The sequence below is a fragment of the Bison bison genome, unplaced genomic scaffold, assembly GCF_000754665.1.
Source record: "Bison bison bison isolate TAMUID 2011002044 unplaced genomic scaffold, Bison_UMD1.0 scf7180017864473, whole genome shotgun sequence".
NCBI classification, from domain to species: Eukaryota; Metazoa; Chordata; class Mammalia; order Artiodactyla; family Bovidae; genus Bison; species Bison bison.
In genome coordinates, this window is record NW_011495034.1 from 7804034 (window position 1) to 7810497 (window position 6464).

At 35.7% G+C, this 6464-nt stretch overlaps 1 protein-coding gene across 1 annotated transcript in view; it reads left to right on the plus strand.

The window, feature by feature from the left end:
* Window positions 1-6464, plus strand: part of LOC105004230 (triadin-like) — a 39566-nt gene that overhangs the window by 32070 nt on the left and 1032 nt on the right. The window lies entirely within an intron of this gene.

The window sequence follows — 6464 nt, forward strand, 5'->3', positions numbered from 1 at the left end:
TCTCCACAGTCCAACTCTCACATCCATACATGACCACTGGAGAAACCATAGCCTTGACTAGACGGACCTTTGTTGGCAAAGTAACGTCTCTGCTTTTGAATATGCTATCTAGGTTGGTCATAACTTTCCTTCCAAGGAGTAAGCGTCTTTTAATTTCATGGCTGCAGTCACCATCTGCAGTGGTTTTGGAGCCCCAAACAATAAAGTCTAACACTGTTTCCACTGTTTCCCCATCTATTTCCCATGAAGTGATGGGACCAGATGCCATGATCTTCGTTTTCTGAATGTTGAGCTTTAAGCCAACTTTTTCACTCTCCTCTTTTACTTGGTACAGATTAGGAGCATTTAACCCACCATGAAAAGAGGTCAAGAAATGTTTTGTGAGGGAGACAAGAGCTGAGCTATCTTAATAAATGAGCATGATATGGTGAAAGGTGGCAAGAGGGGGGTAAGGACATCAGATGAAAAGAAAACTGGAGCGTGAAAAGGATATATTTGAGGCTATAACAGAGGCACAAACTGAGGTGGAAATAAACAAGTGGAATTACACTCAAGATATGTTTATCGAATGGAAGGAACAGGACTCTGAACAACTAAATAGGGATGGCAGAGCATGGAGAATACTGGGTGACTTCTAGCTTCCTGGTTGAAATTGTTGGTGGAATGTGGTACCATTTACAAAGATAGAGAACTTGGTTACAGGAGAGAATAATAGATCATGATTCATTTTTGAATTTATTAAGTTTGAATTTCCTGTTGATATATACATTCTTCTTTAGAAAGTTAGCTAGGTGGGTCAGTAGTGGAATAAGTCCATTTATTTCTTTATATTTTTCTCCAACCTTTCAAAGGATAGGTGTCATATCTAGAATTGATACAATTTTCTATGCCCTTTGAATGAGATGAACCTAGCATGGCATTTCAACCAAATCTAATTTCCATGACTTTCACCAGAATTAAACACTTTTGTAATAATTCTGTTTCAATTAATAGGTGAGTTCTATAGGCTAAGTATTCTTGGGGGACTGAAGTGCTTAACATGTACTAAATGCTAGGTCAACACTTGCTGAATGAATGACTGAATAGTTGAATAATTATGGTGTGATATTTATGGTGTGACATCACCACTATATTAAGTTCTACGTTAAAAAAGACTTCAAAATGATTCTATTACTTCTCTTAACTTTCTTTATATTGCTTTTCTCTTGAAAGTGAAAGTGAAGTCGCTCAGTCATGTCTGACTCTTTGTGACCCCGTGGACTGTAGCCTACCAGGCTCCTCCGTCCATGGGATTCTCCAGGGAAGAATACTGGAGTGGGTTACCATTTCCTTCTCCAACTTCCTCTAATCTCTCATACCTGCTCTTGGTGCAAACAAAACATTTGCTGCTAAATAGTTTCATCAACATCACTTTAAATTCTTTTGAACATTAAGAAGTAGGACTCAAAGGGTCCATCACCACACATTTGAGGCAAAATATAAACTATTTAGGAGGCATTGTGAGAATAGAATTGTCAGAGGCAGGATGCTTGAATAACTGAAAAGATTCCATAGAACTTTATTAGTACAGCTTCAAGAAGTTTAATGAATTAATTGGTGCCTAGAAGACTTAGAACAATGCAAAGCCAATGAAGCTGGGGGGAAAAAAAAAGTGTTTCTGTATATAAATTTCTCTGGATTCATGTATCCATGAAAGTACATAACCACAGTAGACCTTAAAGACCTTTCCAAACACTATATCAATATACTACTTTTAAAGAATGCCATGAACAATATATTACTTCTTGTATTCCATAATGCATTTCTCTCTATTATGAAATAAAATTATTCTGGAAATTTAGTTTCAAGTGTTAAAGGCAATTCTTGCTTACCAAATGGTTTCTAGAAAACTAAAAGCTTTTTTTAAAAGCCTTAATTGTATTTTGTTTTCCTGATTTCCAGCAGTACATAAATAATGCTAATTCTCTGTTTTCATTAAATCTCTAAAAATATATTTGTGATAAATAATACTGTGTTATTGTTTCAACCAAGTAACTTTACACAGTATATTTGATAAGTTGCCTCTATAGGAAAAAGTTCATATACAAATAAGAGAAGATTTCCTTTTAGGGTTTTGCAATGTATTTTATATATTTAACATTTATACTTTTCCATTTTAATTTTGATAATTAAAAGTTTAAAAACTTATTGAAACATGTAACTAAATAGTGACTTCTGGTAAAATGTAATAGGATCTTTGAACTGATTCAGGCATATATAAAAGTCCTTATACGGAGAAGGCAATGGCACCCCACTCCAGTACTCTTGCCTGGAAAATCCCATGGACCGAGGAGCCTGGGCTGCAGTCCATGGGGTTGCTATGAGTTAGATATGACTGAGCGACCTCACTTTCACTTTTCACTTTCATGCATTGGAGAAGGAAATGGCAACCCACTCCAGTGTTCTTGCCTGGAGAATCCCAGGGATGGGGGAGCCTGGTGGGCTGCCGTCTATGGGATCGCACAGAGTTGGACACGACTGAAGTGACTTAGCAGCAGCAGCAGCAGCACAAAGTTTAGATATTAATCTCCAAGTCAATTTAAAAGCCAAAGTGCCTGTTAAGTAGTTCTTCTGGGCTAAGATATATATCTACAACAGAACCATTTTCTGTTCTGTACTAAATAGCTATGTAAGAGATATATCTGAAACAAAATCACTGGTCTTAAAAACAAGGTTTGTTAATCTGCCTTATACTTACAAATGTGCTTCCACAGCAGAAGATCTATCAGGAATTGAATAAACAGACTTACTAAAGAGCAATAAACCTAAGAGGAGTTAATGCTGCAACATTTCAGGTTGACCATCTAAACTCTGTCTCCTAGTAAAAGTGATCTACTATTTAGACTTAAATTCATATTTAAAGTAAATACATTATTTTAAAACCTGGATGGTATCTTATAAATCATCTAATCTAACTTTCTACATTTATTTTCTTTTTGGAAAAGGAGAACCAAACAAATTAAATGGCCATGCCAAGGTTCCACAGTAAATGAGTGTCTGAATGAGAATTAGACCCAACACTTAAGATATCTTATCACTGCCTGTCCCAGTGTCCTACAAAGTAAATGGCTTCTGATTGTACTAGGTCAAAATTTTATTAATTTTGTCAGATGTTACTTTCAAGATTCCTTTATGTATAGATATAGATAGGCTATTTTTTCTTTTATGTATATAATTTTAAAAGGCTGTGACTTTAATCATTCATGTGTCTAATATTTTAGACTATGTTGGCTCTTAATTTGTTTCCTTTTTTTATGTGTTGAAATATGACCATTTATTCTTTTAAATATATGCATTGTAAGGGTAGTAATTGGAAATACTCACTGACATGTTGTTTTTAATACAATTCAATATATTTAGATCATATAGAAAATATAAAAGCTACAATAGAAACAGAAAAATCTCAAAGCTCCATAAGTAAAATGAACAAATATATTTATGTCTGTATATACTTACTATATTGCTGCTTACTATTTGAAATGTATTCTGTGAATGTGGAGTCAATTACTACTTCCATGAGAACATCGAAGTTACAATGATTTGGTTTTCTTTGTAAAAATAAAATATTCTTGTTTTATATGAATTTGATTTCACATCACACTTTCCAGATCTCAATCACAGACATCTGAGTAGAATATTGCTGTCATCTATATTGAAAAGCTGACACATTATAATCAACATAAGCATGTTCTTTTTTTAGCTTACCCATTTATGTCTCAGTCTATTGAAGGCTTTCTCTGATTTTAATTAAACTATGTTTGCTGAAATATAACATACACCATTAGCTGGAATTCAGAATTGTAAAAAAAAAAAAAAAATAGCCCTAGTGTTTTGTTAAATGAATGCTATTAACAAATGTAGTCATGGTTATCAAACAATGGTTCTCAAACTTCAACATGTGTCAGATACACCTGATGGGCTGGCCTACCCCTAGAGCTTATGATTCTGAAGGTCAGGGATGGGACTAAGAATTTACATTTTTAAATTCCCAGGTGGTGTGACTGTTTGAAAACTGCTGCCTTAACAGAATGCTCCTCCAAAAATAATTCTGCACTTATCCTTATGTTTATTGCAGCCTAAATATGGACCTTAGGAAATATTTAGGCTTAGACCATGTATAAACAGACATTTAGTTGCGTTTTATTCATTCATATATCTGCAAGTGTGTTTGCCTGTGACGTATCATCATATTTTAAACTGATATTATATACTGTCATAATTGAATGTATAAGATAAGAAAGTAGGGACATAAAAGAGCTAAGAATATTTAGGACTGACATTAGCAAGGTGGTGATACAGGAATTTCTAATGTTCATTTCCTCTCAAGAAACTTCAATCTGAACAACTATCTGTGCATGAAAAAAACTTCACAAGAGCCAAGGATTCTAAGGGATTAAAATACCTGAATGAAGCAAAGAAATAAGTAAAGATACATTAAAGAGCATGGGAAAAATAGATCCACCTTCCCTGCATTCCCCTTCCCCAAGCCTGGGCAGCCCATCCTTATAGGAGGAAAGTGAAATGAGTGGCCCGTCTCACCACAGACCCCAGAGCTGGTCTGAATAATCAATAGGATTTAGCCAGATGAAGAAGGAAGATGAATGTTTCAGACAGTAGATTGTGCTTAACAATGATCATGATATCCAAAACATAATGTTGGCACATAAAGGGGAAAAGTTGTGCAACCATATCAGATAATGCTTTCTGAGGAAGAGATAGCTGAACTCTAATAAAAAAATGGAGGGAGGAAAACTCTGATAGAAAAAAATCAAAAAATGGAAATGTTTCCATAAATTGTGAGATAGTCCCTTTATAAAATGTAGGGGGATGATTCAGTATCAAGATGTCAGTTCTTCCCAACTTAATCTATAGATTCAGTGCAATTTCCATTAAAATCTCAGCAAGTTATTTTGTGCATGTTAACTAAGTAATTCTAAAGTTTACATAAAGTAAAAGTGAAGTCGCTCAGACACGTTCAACCCTGCAACCCCATGAACTGTTGCCTACCAGGCTCCTCTGTCCATGGGATTTTCCAGGCAAGAGTACTGAAGTGGGTTGCATTTACATGGATCAGAATAAAATCCAGAATCGCCAAAACAAAACTGAAAAAAAAAACGAACAAAGCTGATGGGCTGACACTACCCAACTTCAACACCTACTATAGACTGCAGTAGTAATATTTATATTTCTTCCTCTACCTCAAGTAGTTTCCTTATGTACACATGCTGGTCAGTTCTTGCTGAAGATTTGAGGGAGCCTTCCACAAATTCCCCAGACTTTATCTCTTTTCTATCTCTTTCTAGTATCTTTAGCTTCCTACTTTACATTATTCTGGTGCTTCCCTGGTAGCTCAGACAGCAAAGAACCTGCTTGTAACACAGGAGACCTGGGTCAGGAAGATCCCCTGGAGAAGGGCATGGCTACCCACTCTAGTATTCTTGCTTGGAGAATTCTATGGGCAGAGACCGTGGTGGGCTACGGTCCAGGGGGTTACAAAGAGTCAGACATGACTCAGCAACTAACACTTTACATTATTCTGACCGCTGATCTCTCATGGTCTTGGTTTCTCAAGATTCTCAGCTAGATGTCACCAAATCTACTCCATGCCTGCACTAACTGGCTGCAACTCCTCACAGCATTAAGCTGGGATAATCATACAGCACACCGCATTTGTTTTTCATCACTTAAGAGTCACTGCCCTCTATTGTCTGTTGTTCAACCTTATTGTATATAATTTTCTTCTGTTTCCTGTAGTTTCAAGTACGAAAACAAATCAAGTCCCTTTATTTTATCTTAGCTAGAAGGGAAGGTCACTAGGACACTTTTAAGAATGAAGAGAGTGGTATAAATGTTTATCTTATTATAGTAGAAAATGTTATGTTCCTCCATCCCAGAAGATAAGTGAACAGAAATTTAGAAAGAAGGAAGTGATCCACATAATTACATATGTTCATTGATATTGGAAAGTAAGGAGAATTGGTGACCACAGATGTCTAATAAATGTAACATTGGGAATAGATGCTAGATGATAGTGAATTAATAATTAAGTGGGAGTCAACAAATGGAGAAAGCAAGTAATGGTGACATTCTTTAGAAGTTTAGTTGAGCAGTGATGAAAAGGTACTGAATGCTATTTATAGGGGAATTCAGAATCAAAGGTGCTTTGTTTGCTGTCAAAATCTTTGTTGAGACAAGAGAGAAAGTTAAAACTGACTATGGGTAGGACAGAGGTTGGCAAACAATGTCCTGCAGACTGGCTACCAGCTTGTGTAAGTGAAGTTTTATTGGACCATAGCCAGTCTATTCATTTACATAATGTTTGTAGGGCCTTCTGTGTTACAACAGCAGAGTTAAATAGTGGCTCCAAAAAAATCTCCATAGATCTCCAACAGAGATCATATGACTCCAAAGTAAAAAAAAAAAAA